Here is a 14,683-nt window from a genome sequence, read left to right as displayed (position 1 = left end):
GGCTATAAAATCCTGTGCAAAGTATTTTCTGGTAGAAAATATGTGTAAATTTCTATCTGTATGTAGCTGTGCATTTTTATATATAAATTTAATTTTTTCACAAGAAAGATTAAAAAGACAAACATACTAAAAGCGTTCTTTCAGAATGCTGAAATAATAGGTTTTTTCCCTACCTTTCTATTTTCCTATGTTTTCCAAATTTCAGAATTGCAAATAAGGGGCAGGGGGAGATTTTAAATAACTAAATATTCCATACAGACAGCTGTAGATTTGTCTTCAGTGTTGGAGATTTTGAGTTGGTCCCTCTGCATACTAATACTGATTGGAAACATCTGAGAGTGTCTGCACATCTCAGAATTTGTAAAATCTGAATGACTGAACATCTGAGCAAGAATGAACAGTTTATTGGTGTCAGTAAGTGTTTTCGTCAGCACAGTGTGTCATTTGTAATTTGTATCAACTCTTCTTTCTTAACTCAGGGTGGAACTTTCTGCAAAACAGAATTGTTGCCACAATAGGCACTTAGTGTCTGGTAATTGGATGAGCATGTGGTTGAAAGGCTGAGCCGCTGACGGAACGAATGTCAGATGGGTCAGAGATTAGCAAGCAAAACAATGGCTTTTGTCCAATCCCACTAGTCTGCAAGGGAACCAGGCAGGATGCTGGCCCAGATAAAGTAGACTTGGATCCATGTTCCTAGGTACAAGGGATGGCTCTATACAGTGTATCATGTGAGTGTTGCCATGATACTGTTCCTGTTCAGCAGCAATAGTCTCTTTTAGAAACTTGTTAAGCCTGTGTTTCAATAATACATCCACATGGGTAAATGACTTGAATAATACATTGGCAAGATCCTCTAAATCTTTGCGCCACCAGAAAACACGTGCCTTCTTTAAACAGCTGCCGGAGCATGAAAAGGTTTGGGAAAATATTTGGAATTGGATCAATATTATGTGTCATATAAAATAAACCAAATAACCTGTGAACTGACAACAGAATCTTCCTATCTCCCAAAGATTTGCCCACAGACTTTACAAGCGTGACCTAAGTTTGAACTGCATGCTGAGTTCGATTCTGGACTTCAAAACAAGCACAATGCGATGGCCTTCTCCAGTAATGAGTACACCAGCTAATGCTAACAAAAGAAGCGACTTCACTGCAGCAAGGATTTGAGGTAAAGAGAGTATTTAGATTTTTTTTTGTATATACTTAAGTCCCAAACAATATCTGCTCCTCCTCGCTGTGTGACGTGTGAAGGGTGACTAAACTCTCTGAGCTTTCCTCTGGGCAGGGCTGTGGGAAGCACTGAAGGAGATGAAGCCGGAAGAGCCTCCTTGTGCTCCGGAAGTGACAGAACACATGCGTCACTCCTGGCAAGTCAGCCAGCTCATGGAAGCACTTCTCTAACAGTGGAGTAACAGTACCCGGCAACCGTGGAAATGAGCCAGGTTAGTCGCATTAAGTGCCTGTCAGGGAAGTCTGTTACACAGCAAACACTAAATACATATTAGCGTCCTCCAGGCTTTTTTTCTCTTTTAATCTTATTTCTGTCGCTACCCTGTGCCTCCCTATTCTCTCCTTATTTCTTTCACCTCATATACTAGGAATTACAGACTCGGAGCAGGTGTTTGGTAAGGGACACTCACGTGTCTGATGCCCGGGATCCACCTGAGCCACCACAGGAGAAGAGGAACTTGAGGAACTGTTATTGCAAGTGGCTTGAATAGATGCTGAGATGCTTAGATGAATACATGTAACTTCCACATCATTTCATTTTATGACCGGCCTCAGAACCTTCCATTCTTGTCACGGTAGACACGGGACAACATGGGGCTGTGAGTGAAAACAGTGTTAGGTACAAACCAGGCGGGAAGTGCCCATTATATATTTCATATGTACTGATTCAGGGATTCAGGCTGTAAATAATGGGAGGGAAGAATGTTTAAGTTGATGGAAAATAAGCCCATCATAAAATAAAGGTAGAGAGTAGGGGAGTCAGGAGAGAAGAGAAAAAGAAATGATTAATTCAGGTACCAAAAGCCTTGAGTTTTACTGAAATGCAAGCCAGTCCCACATGAGTCAGAGCCAGTCTACCCTACAGCTATTCTCAGAAGTGTCCACTGTCTTCACACAGAAGTCTGGTGGTTGGTGGGGACAATGTCTGTGACTAACTGAGCACAATATCCAGCAGAGGGCACATCCTCAAGAACTCAGGGTGTTCAGTACCTACTCTGGGTCAAGTAGCTATGATGCGAAAGACACATGCACCCCAGTGTTCACGGCAGCACTATTTACAATAGTCAAGGCATGGAAGCAACCTCAATGTCCATCAACAGATGACTGGATAAAGAAGCTGTGGTGTATACACACAACGGAATACTACTCAGCCATCAAAAAGAATGAAATGATGCCATTTGCGGCAACATGGATGGACCTGGAGATTGTCATCTTAAGTGAAGTAAGTCAGACAGAGAAAGACATATATCATATGATATCACTTATATGTGGAATCTAAAAAAAATTATACAAATTTTATTTATAAACCAAAAAAGACTCATGGACATAGAAAAGAAACTATGGCTACTAAAGGGGAAAGGGTGGATAAGGATACCTAAGGAGTTTGGGGTTAACAGATAACACACTATTACATATAAAATACATAAACAACAAGGACTTACTGTGTAGCACAGGGAACTATATTCAACTTCTTATAATCACATATAATGGAAAAGAATCTGAAACAATATATATGTATGTATTTGTGTAACTGAATTGCATTGCTCTATGCCTGAAACCAAGACTATAAATCAACTAGACTTCAATAAAAACAAAATTTTAAAAATAAACAAAGACAAAATTTTTAGAAAGAAAAAAAATAAAAGAGAGACATGATGCCTCAGGCTTTGGTGCCAAGCAGTGCAGAATTAGAATCCCGGGTCTGCCACTTAGCGTGCATTCAGTTTCTGACAAGCTTCTTGACCTTCTTCTGTCGCATTCTCTTTTCTCTGAAATGTGACTCATAGATGCCAGCATGGCACCTGTGGCATCCTGATGGTTCAAACACTGTTAGTTGTTGAAGATGTTCTGTCATTATTTTCAAAGTATTACCGCACAGCCCTTGTGGTCCACGGAGCGCATAGCTTACCAGGGGTGAGAAGCCCATGGACCAACAGTCACCAGAGAGCGTGCCGGCAGCCCTGGTGAACACAGGCGTGAGCTCTGGGGACAGGATGCTTTTCTCCCACCCATGGCTTTGAGATCCTCCCTCCTCATTTTCAGGAAGCTGCACTTGGGGTATCAACCAGGCTGAGGTGACAATTCAGCCACCTCAGCAAAGCCTGAGGAATCACAGAAAGTTTCCACTGGAAAATTCAAACTTGGCTCTTAACAATATCGGGGAGAACACAGCAAGGTTGCACAGTATGTTTAAATATAAATTTCATCAGAAGCCTGGGAAATAATGTTGAAGTTCACCATTCTGGCTGCATACCTGAAAACAAACCTTTGTCAAACTGAGAACTCTCTGACAAAGCGGTTCTCATTATTTGGTATTCATTTGTCACACAGTAATTATCCTATTAATCCAAATTAGACCCTTATCTTAAGCTCTTCATCCAAAGTGTGAATATAACAATTACTGGGACTGGGTGGGTTAAAAGGAGGGTGATTTCAGAAACATGCCTTGTCATGAAAGCAGACACCATATTTTGGCAGCAAGAAAGAAATACAATTTTAATATATCATATATTTAATATATATGTAACTATAAATATATATAATATATAAATAAGTATATAATATATAAATATTTAATATAAATATATATATTTATAAATATATATAATTTTAATATATTATATATAATTAATACAATGTATATGAATATATATGAATATTATACATTATATACTTGCTATATATAATATTAATATATATATGAACTAAGATGCATGAGTGTATCTAAGAAATATGATTAATTATAGGTTTTTAAAGATCTTCAAAGTTCTTATAGTGGTCTTTAGGGAGATTCTAAACAGGCAAGCAGACTCAGTTACGGGGTATACCAGGCCCTCTGGTATCTCATTCCAGAGGCTTCTGTTTAATTAAGTAAAGACTTCTACAGAAGACCTTCATTTAATACAGGATCCCATGAGACAGACCCGAAGGGCAATGGCGGTGACATCCTTGTGTGTGGGACTTCCCAAGTGACACTGAGGAGCCTGGAGTGGCTGCCTGGTAAGAAGACCCCGGGGCACCTAGTAAGGGGAACTCCCGAGTCCCACCCTAGAGGGTTCTATTCAGTAGGTCTGGAGTGTGGCTCTAAGATCTGCAGGCTTTACACAGCTCTACAGAGGATTCTGAGAGCTAAGAGTAGAGACTACTGCCAAATGCCAAATGCAAATCTTGCCTGATGATGAAAATCACCTGGGCTATTAGTGGAAAATGCAGATTTCCAGGCCACGCTGCAGACTCACTGTACCCGGATCTCTGAGTCCTGGGCCCAGGTACCATATTTAACTGCCCACAGGTCAGTCTCAGCTTCCGGCCTGGTGTGAACTGATGCATCAATGCTTTGATGTTTATAAATCAGTTTTCTAATGTGACTGGTCCGTTCATTAGTGGAGACACTTCTGAGTTTTAATTCCGATTCTTGACCTACTGGACTTGTAACTCTGGACAGTTCCTTCAGCACACAAATTCTCAGGTGACTCATTTGTGAAATAATCACAGGTTATTGCAAATATTAACGTAGCACGTGTATAATTCCTAGTAAACTGGCAGATAGTGAGTATTGAATATTCATTTCTCCCTGTCATGACTTTATTTTCCTTTTAATGTGGATATAAATTCATAAACTAAAGGAGATATAAAATAGAACATTTTGATCAAAGAAATGTAATCAAAACAAAAATGAGGTCACCATTTCATTTTTAGTAAAAAATTAAAAATGAAAAATAATGCTAACACCAATTTCAGATGAGGCTGAAATGAAAGTGTACTTTCATACATTTCTCCAAGCCATGCAAATTGGCCAGTTCTTTTGAAGATTTGATATGCTCTTAAAAGTATAAAAATACTCATTGTTTTTTTTTTAACTTGGCCATTTCTGATGGAAAGTAATCCTAAGGATGGAAAACACTATTTTCATAAAGATACCCATTTCAGCATGATTCAAAATAGCAGAGACTTTTAGAACAGCCTGAATGTCCAACAATTCTTGACAAGGTACATCCATTTTCTGTAATACTATGAAGCCACTAAAAGTAATAATCAAGATTGCAGAGCAGTAAGGAAAAGTGCCTACTCCATGATGTGAGAAAAGCAGAGTAAAGCTATATTTCTTCTGTGATTACAAGTGTAAAATATTTATATCTAGAAGACATGGAAATTAATAATTAAGTTGCTATGGGATGGAGAAGTTGAGATTTTTTTTTCTTTTTTTTAATACTGCTATTACTATTACAATACTGCTGTCTTGTCCATGATTACTTTAAAACATTGGCCGTCCTTCCTATTATTCAGAAGAAAAAAGACAGCTCATGAGCATTGTTACATCCACAGAGGCTCCTGATATAAAACCACTTTGATGATCTCTGACAATTAAAGAAGAATCTAATTCATATTACAGGGCCTCCCTGGTTAGTCTCCTGGTGAGTCCCTCAGCAAGAGATCAGGATCCAGGGACAGGAAGCCACACAGGGCAATGTGACAAGGGCCATTCCAAGCTGGATGCAAGAAAACGAGGCAAGTCCAGGATGGATGTCCAAATGAAGGATGGGAAGAGGGTGTGGTTTCTAAGACGGCTGCACCTGGAAAGACTCAGAGCTATGAATGGTCTTTCGTAGATTTGTTAGTTTACGCAGCATGAAGAGATTCATTTGGGTCAAGGGTCCAGGAGTGGAGTCACAGAAGTACAATTTCATATATATTTTAAAAAGTGTCTGAGTTGAGAGTTGACCCATGCACTAGCCGGGCTGCCTTAGAGAAGAGACTGATTCTCTTTCGCTGTGCTCATGGCCTCCTCCCTATTCCTAACATCCTCCAGAATCATGCCTGATTCCATGGGCATCATTTTGATGGCATTAAGTAGCTGCTGTATGAATTTGCTAGGGCCGCCATGACAACATACCACAGACTGGATGGCTTAAGCAACAGGAACATTTTCCCCTGTTCTGGAGGCTAGAAGTCCATGGTCAAGAGTTGGCAGGGTTGGTTTCTTCTAAGGTCCCCCTTCTTGGCTTGTAGATGGCTGTCTCCTCACTGTATTCTCAAATAGTTTCCTCTGTCTTTGCGTGAGTCCAAATTTCCTCTTCTTACAAGGACGCCAATCATATTGAGTTAGGGCCCACTCCCAAGGACTTCCTTTTGATTTAATCTCTCCTTTACAGCCCTTATCTCCAAACACAGTCACATTTCGAGGTACTAGGGATTGGGACCTCCTCATATGAATTTTATGGGGATGTAACTCAGCTCATAGCAATGGTCATGCTTTAGCCCAGAGTGTGGAGAGGGTCACTTGGAAGCCAAGTGGCAAGGGGTGTGACCCAACATAGACATGGACCGAGTCTGTGGGTTTGTTAGAACCTTGGAGATTACTGACCTAATTCCTCACTTTATAGAACAAGGTGAGGCTTAGGTGGGTTAGGTGGGCTTCCTAAGGCAAGTTCACATCCAATCTTTTGAGTCTCATGGACCGAGACACCAGGTAAGTCATCACTTCTGTCTTCCCTCCTTCTCACCCCTAGACTTTCACTCCTTCTCTTAAAGCCATCCTACCTAATTGTACTCCAGACAGGCATTCACACAGGAATAATCCTCAGTACAGAAAGATCCTGAGGGAGGCTCAGAGGCCACGTGAGTCTCACTCCCCCCACCTGAGGTGTGACTCTATCAAACCCCACTGCAGGACAATGTGAAGACTCCACCATGTCCCAGCTAAGGTCTTTCGTCTACAGGATCCTGGGGCAGGGAGAGTGAGAAGTGTGGTTCTCAGCAGAGAAGTCTAGTCCCTAAGGAAGAGCATTACCTACCCCTGATCCTGGGGAGGGGTCTCTCTGTGTCTCTGCTTTCTGACCTCATCCCCCACCCTCTCCCCCAGCTCACCCAGCTCCAGCCACACTGGCCTCCTTGCTAACCCTTGAAGCATCTCATGTCAGGCATCCTTCTTCTGTCTGAGGACTTCTGCACTGTGCTATGGTCTGAATATTCCAAATTCATCTGTTGGAAGCTAAACCCCCAAAGGCATTAGAAGGTGGGGCCTTTGTGAGATGACGAGGTCATCGGGGTGGAGCCCTCACAGGTAGGATTGGTGCCCTTATTTTTAAAAGAGGCTCAGAAGGATCTCTGTCCCTGCCTGCAACGTGGGGACACAGTGAGAAGTCTGCAGCCTGCAAGAGGGCCCTCGCCTGACCAGGCTGGCAGCCTGACCTTGAATTTCTAGCCTCCAGAATCGTGAAAGGTAAATCTCTGTTGTTTATGATCTAACCAGTTCGATATTCTGTCCCAGCAGCCCAAGCAGACTAAGGCCCAGTGGCCACTCCCCTGCCCAGGACACTCTTCCTTCAGATAACCGCATGGCAGACTCCTCAGGCTCCTTCAGCCCTCTCAGAGACGCCTACCCTAACCGTCCCATTTTAGATTGTAAGCCATTGCACACCCCCCGCCCCACCAATCCTACACCTCTAATCGTCTGTACATTTTTTTCTGTTTTTCTACAGCAATTATCCATTCAAATGTATTATAAGTTATTTACTTACAGGGTTTTGAGGTATTGTCTGTCACCCTCCACTAAAACAGACACAAGACAGTATGTTTTTATGCATCCCAAACTCCAAGAACAAAGTAGGCCCTCAAGAAATATCTGCTGAATGAATGAATGAATGAATGAATGAATTGGTATCTCCCAGGCCAAAGTCTGAGGCAACTTTAGTTTAGTTTCCCAAGAAGCAAGAATCAAAGAGAGAGACGGAGGGAGAGACAGACAGAGAGAGAAGGATGTTGGCTGGGTCTCTGTGTATTGGTTTGCAAAAGCTTAAAGTTTCAACTCTAATTACACAATAATGGAGGAAGGAGCTTAAATTTGCCAAAACTCTGTTTGACCCCAGTCGATTCCACATGTTACTTCATACAGCAACTCCGTTTTACAAATCTGAAAACTCAAGTTCAGAAAAAAATCAGGTTACTGGCTCAAGGGCTGAAGGTCACATAGCGAGTAAGAGGAATCAAATTGGTCACCAAATCCTGATCAATCTGGATCCCACATTCCAATGCTTTCACTGCACCACTGTCAGAGTCCTTTATCTGATGACATACCAGGGCACTAACTCTCTATTTTCCTTATCTTCCTAGAGGGCAGGCAGCATTCTGAGTTGGGAAAAATGAACTCTCTAAAGATGCTGGGAGAGACATTGCCTGGCCCCAGCTTTACAGCCTTCTGAACACCAAGTCAATGTCTCCTCGTCAATGTCTCCTCTAGCCCGTTTCCCGGTTACAGTGCATCCATATGTTGACTGGTTTGGGGCTGTGCCCTCCAGTGTTTGTTACCGATAAGAGTTAAGGGACTGCCTTATGTAACTGAAGGAATTTTATAAAGTGGAGAGGATCTGTCATTATCTTTATATTAGCATCACTAGGATTTCTTTGTTTTTCTATGTTCTTTCTTAAGTGGGGGAAAAAAAATGAATGGAGTTACAATTAGCTTACCCCAAATTGCTGAATAAACCAAGGGAACGAGCCACCAGGTGAATGATGATCATCACCTGGGTCTGCTCAGCTAGAGGGTGGATCATAGGAGATCTGCGTGCAGGGCTGGCGCTGGTTCTGTTCTTCAGTCACAAGTGCCTGCAGTGGGTATGAACATTCGCATCACATACTCGGAGTGGGAGAGAGAGTACCTTTTTTTTTTTTTTCCTAAAGTAGAATTTAGGATCTATTTTAAGTCCCCATTTTGACAGACACCAATGTTTGATCTCAGTAGGTTTAGGGACATCTTTGTCAGCTGGGTTGTGTCTCCCTTACGTCGGGGAGCAGTCATCAGATGCCAAGGTTAGCTGGGGATGGAGGTGGAAGAGGTTTTCTTTCATCAGTCTCAGTGGAGTTGCTTCTCCTTCTGGAAACTGGCAGCAAAGTGACTTCATGTTCACTGCCGTCCTCATCCATGTGGTCATCATCTCTTCTTGGAATCCCCGAGACCATCCTACAGCTCCTATGGGCTCACAGACACCAAGAACTCTCCCTTCCCATGAGGAGTGCCAGGATCTGAGGCAGCCCAGGGGGCAAAGCCCAGGTCCTCTCTCTCAAACCTCTGGGGTTCCTAAGACTCAGTTTATAATCCAGGCTACACAGTGCCACATCGAGGGCTCACAGGCAGCTGAGTTCCCCCTTTGGTCTCCTGACGGTCTCTTCTGCACCCAGCCCAAAAACTTTCTGCCTAATTTGGGAGCAAGTTCGCTTGGGTCTTTGTCTCTCCACCATAGCCTGAGGTCTGTGCCCCCAATTCTTTGTGGGTTAGGATTTTGAAGATAAAACGTTTTCCAATTTCCAATGCATCCTCCTTCAAAATCCATCTTTAAAACTGAAAAGCCTAGAATTCACTTCTTTATTTGCTGGGCTCTGCTTGTGACAACTCCAACCCAAGGCAGTGGCTCCTTCAGAGTCTATTTTGAATGGAGAAGAGCCATGAGGTTAAAAAAGAAATGATAGAAATGAAAACATACCATCAAAATAACACCCCTGCTAGATACCTTAACCAATGCGGAAAATATTCGGTCAGACTCATCTCAAACCTGACAACCTTGCTAACTGTGAGCTCTTAGGCCTGACCTCTACTGCAGAGAACAGAGAAATAACAAGAGTCTTGAGGATCTTCAGATGCGATTCAATTGCTCAGCCTCTCCCTTCCTGGCAGGGCTGTGTCTGTCAAAGGCTGGAAGCTCTATTTTTATTTTTATTATTATTATTTTTCCAACTAACTTGTCAGCTATTGTCCGCCCTAGCCCAGTGCTTCTTAAACTCTAACACGCACGCAAGTCACCTGGAGAGCTTGTCAAAATGCAGATTTCGATTCAGCAGGTCTGCGGTAAAGCCTGAGATCCTGTATTTCTAAAGAGCTCCCAGGGGCTGTTGATGGTACCCAGACTTCTGGGTACAAGGGGGTAGCCTTATTTCATTTGCAGCTTCTCCTGACGCACCTTACACCCCAAGCATGCAAAACACTTGCTATTTGTACTTCTTATGTCTTGTGCATAATGTGTGTCCCGTGTCTGGAAGCACTACCCAGATTCACTGCTTGATTAGATGTTTGTGTTCTTCCATCCTCGGGTCCAGCTCCCCTGCTCCCTTGCGTCGTCCATCTCCTCTCAAGGGCGTTCTGATACCACTGCCTTGTCATAATGCATCACAGGGAACCCTAGTTTTAGCTCATTTTTAGTTTCATTTCATTTTTCTCTTACATCGTATTAGGAGCTCTTTACAGACATCCTTTGCGTCCTTTCTCATCAGCTGATACAGTGTGTGGTCTGAGTCAGAGAGCAGTGACCACTTCAATGAATGAGTGACTCCCAAGTTCAAATCAAGACAAGAACAGAGCAAGGATGGGTGTAGGTTCTTAGACCCGGGTCAGAAGAGGGGTCAGAGATGACCATGAAACTGGGCTTTGTCACTAATGAGGTGAGTTAAGCTCTAGGACTACGTGCGGAAAATGAGGCACTTTGTTACCTCCAGCACTCGGAGCCTGGGGCGACCAGAAAGCGGTGAAGACAGAGACATTCCTGCCCCCCCAAGGCTCCAGGGCAAACTCACTGCAGAGTGCAGATCACGAGGGGAGGCCCAGGGCGATTATTATGTTCTGAAGATGGTGGATTCATTTCTGCAGAAGCCAATTCCAGGTTTGTTCCCATTAATCCCTTGCTTGATGAGAACGGCGGGGTGTACAGCTAATGGTTTCTGGTTGCTTGTGGGCTGATGTGAAATGCATGTGATAATTAGCTAACTAAATTAGTTCTGTTCTCATTATTTCTTATATAAAACCGTTTTGTAAGGATGGCTTTTTTTACAATGATTTCTGGTCTAATTTCTCATTATCACCATTGGTTAAAAAAAAAAAAAAAAAAAAACAAAGATAACATTTTCTCCCCGTTCTCTAGGATCTCTCTCCCACTCTCCATCCTTGACACCTTCCAAACCTGCCCCTGCATGATCTGTTGCATGTGCTAAGCACTAAATTCTAGGGAGGCCTCCTTCTTCTGCCTTCTCTCTTGGATCACTGCACTCCTATCACTGTCGGATGTCCTCTTGAATATTCACAGATCAGTGCAGATTTTTTTTCGTGGCTCTAAGTGATCAGAGAAACACAAGAGATTTACCCAGAGCTTTCCGCTCCTCTAAGCACGAGGACTTTCCACCCCAACGTGTTAACATCCCAGATGTTTGACATCAGTCACTCTCTGGGACTTAGCCCAACTGTTCTAAGTCTCGGCCACCTGGTGATTATGCAGAAAGAGCAGGATACAGCCTTTGTGTTGGCAGGACCCTTAGATTTTAGGGCTGTACAGATCCCTGCACGTCCAGCCTCCTCCGCAGAGCTCCCCACGGGGTTTTCATAGTGCTCTGTGTTGAGTTGTTTTAAATGAGTTGAATTTGGCACCTCCTTTCTAGAGGTGGTTTCTTATTTGTGAACAGATCAATACTGGGCAGCCTTCTATGTGGCCAAGTTCCTAGATCATGCGGTGAATTTGATTACATGACTTCACCTGTCTGTATTCAGCGACTTTATCAGCAAAATAAAGCATTCTCTTGGGTTCAGTTACCTGAAATGTGATGAAATGGAGGCTGCCCTATGGTCTATCAAGATTCAATTCTCATACTAACTGAGTTACCACGGTATAACTTTTTAAAACATGGCCTGAGATCCTGGGCTCCCCATAAGGGGGGAGGGGTCTGTCTAATTCCCTGTCCTTTCATCTGAGCTGGGCTCAGTGACCTATTTTACCTTAAGAAGTGGCATCGTGAGGCTTCTGAGGGCAGGACACGAAACCTCGCAGCTCAGGTCTCTTGGCCTACTCACTGCCTTGCGTGGAGGGTGCCAAATAAAGAGTCTGGCAAGACCATCATGTGTTTGAGGAATTCCACGCTCACCGTGTGGAAGGTCACATGGAGAGAAAGAGAGAGATGCTCAGCCAGGCCCCTGAGGATCAAGCCATCTCAGCTCAGACACCAGACACGTGACTAAAGCTGGGCCATCATGGACATTCAGCTCAGTGGAGTTTTCAGATGCCTTCAGGTCCAGCTAAGCATCAGAAAGCCCAAGGAAGAACCATCCACAAAGCCATGGGGAATCATAGCAGAGGACTGCTTTAAGCTACCAAGTTTCAGATACTTTGTTCAGCACCAATAGCTAGCGAGAATATTTTAGCAAACAGCTCCATCTACTCATCTATAGAAAACAGAAATGCACATGCCTGTCTCCTGAGAATATTGATAGGATTTGGGTATAAACTTTAGCACATTACCTGGCAAGAAGAAATCCTTAATAATCATCACCTTCCCTTCTCTTCCAGCTCTAACCATTTATAAATTTGTGATTAATTTGTTGTAGGTCTTGTGTTTGGTTTCCTAAGGTCACCTGTCTAAAACATCCTCAGAAAAGGGAGGCACATAACATTATCTACTTATTCCATCACTGACTACTTTCAGTAACAGCTAAATCTTACCCATCCAGAAACACCAAAGAATGCATAGTCTAGATATGTTTGCAAAGAGTTCAGTGTGCATCTTTGTAATTTTCAATTAAAAAAAAAAACTCTTTCTAATTTAGAAGTGAGTTCTCGTAACGTCTATTTTTTCCTGCTTTTGAGGCACGATATACTGAATATAAAGTAAATGTGTACTGATCACACAGTTGTTATAAAAACTAGCTATTGTATTTCATTGTCATATAGTTATTATACCTCCATTCGCCTGTAAACTACAGGCCCCTGCTTGATTTTTTTTTTTTTTCATTTTTTTCATGTTGCGTGAATTCAAAGCCCCACCCATGTAGACACGTCAGCTGTCGCAATTAGAACTGACAGTCTAATTGTTTCTGAGAAACTTCTCTGGAACTACCTGGGCCACTTGCCAGGCTGTAGATGTCTGCCTTTAGGTCAAATGCCCGTCACCTGGTCTTGTGAGCTGTGGCAGGTTTGGGTGGCAAAACTTAAGACCTAATGGCCTATCGGGGAGGAATTCTACAGAAGTAGTAAGACTGTCACCTGAATGCCCAGGGACACTCACACGAATATCTAGACCACCTGAGGGCTAGTTGAAGTCCACTTAACATCTAGTAAGCTGCTGCTGTCCCCACTGGCATTACTCCTCCCATCCCCACATTAACCCAGATTGTAGAACTTAATCTCCTGATTTGCTATCTGCTTCTTCTGATGGGATGGGAGCTCTTCCTGGAACCTCAAACCATTTGACTGGGGCCATGTAAGCATTTCAAAGCCTGCCAATCCCAGTTCCTTCCCTCTGGAGTCTGGACTTTGTCCCACCAGCCGCTGTCTGGGGCCTCAATTCACGTAAGAAACAGTGGCTAGAAACAAAACATCACTAACGTTAAGTTTTATCACTCCCTATAGACTAATGAGGAAAAAGGAACAAAACCGAATCTTGTATATCAGTGCAATTCAGAGTGAGCCAAAGGTCGTCTCCCGCAGGCAGCACTGCACACTTATTAGCAGTACCCCAATAATTCTAATTATGACTTCTAGTGTTCAGAGAATAACTCAACACGTTCTACGCACATCTTAATCTTATGAGCCGCATTCTACTGTTACGCATGTTGCGTACAGAAGAAATGGGCGGCAGAAGCTGAGAGAATTTCCCAAAGATACACAGTGAGTGAGGAGAGTCAGGATTCCAACCCAGGCAGGCTGGTGACAGTTTGCTCCCTTAACCGCTGGACCACAGAGCCTCCCAAAGTGCTAGCCCCACTCCTGGCCCTGCCAGCCTTCCTTCTGTTTCTTTTGCCGTTCAGTGATGATGGCTTAAATGCATCACGGCCCAGGCTGTGTGTGATGTCACAGTGTCTCATATCCATTCTGGAGCTGTCTTCAGCTCCTGCGTCAACATAATGAGATAAGAAGTGAAGACACTCAACAAATTAGCAACTCTGACCCCCCCAAAATGAGATCCCTTAAATTCTTCCTGCCCAACAGTGATTGTTGACAGAATTTTAATCTTTCATATTCCTTAAAGTTTTACATTCTTGGGAACATACCTCAAAAAATTCCACGTTGTCTGTATTTTTCCAGTTCCGCCCTACTTTTAAGTTTAATTCCTGAAGGGAAATAGTGTAAGTATTGGGGATAATTACTAGGAAACGTAGCATTGTTTCTTTTTTCTCATCTGTAATCATTCTTAGTTTCATTCTGCTTAAAATTAAGTGGAAATGATTGGATAGATTAGAAAATTCCATAAATATTAGACACTTTTTATAGTTAACAATTTCTGCTTAATTTTCCCTTACCTAATTTTTTAACAACAGCTCTTTGCCAAGACCTTAAATGAAGCTTTAATTGTTCAAATGTCTGTATTTTTCTCTTTATTAATAGAGGATTTAAAAATTCTCCTAACCATTTTATTTTTAGCATCTTTCACTTCAGTAATGAACTAACCTGTATTTCTAGCCTTCATTCCTTGAAGT

Source organism: Camelus bactrianus, chromosome 27 (assembly GCF_048773025.1).
Source record: "Camelus bactrianus isolate YW-2024 breed Bactrian camel chromosome 27, ASM4877302v1, whole genome shotgun sequence".
In the NCBI taxonomy this organism is placed as follows: domain Eukaryota; kingdom Metazoa; phylum Chordata; class Mammalia; order Artiodactyla; family Camelidae; genus Camelus; species Camelus bactrianus.
The sequence above is the reverse complement of the archived record's forward strand: the minus strand, read 5'-3'. Positions refer to the sequence as shown.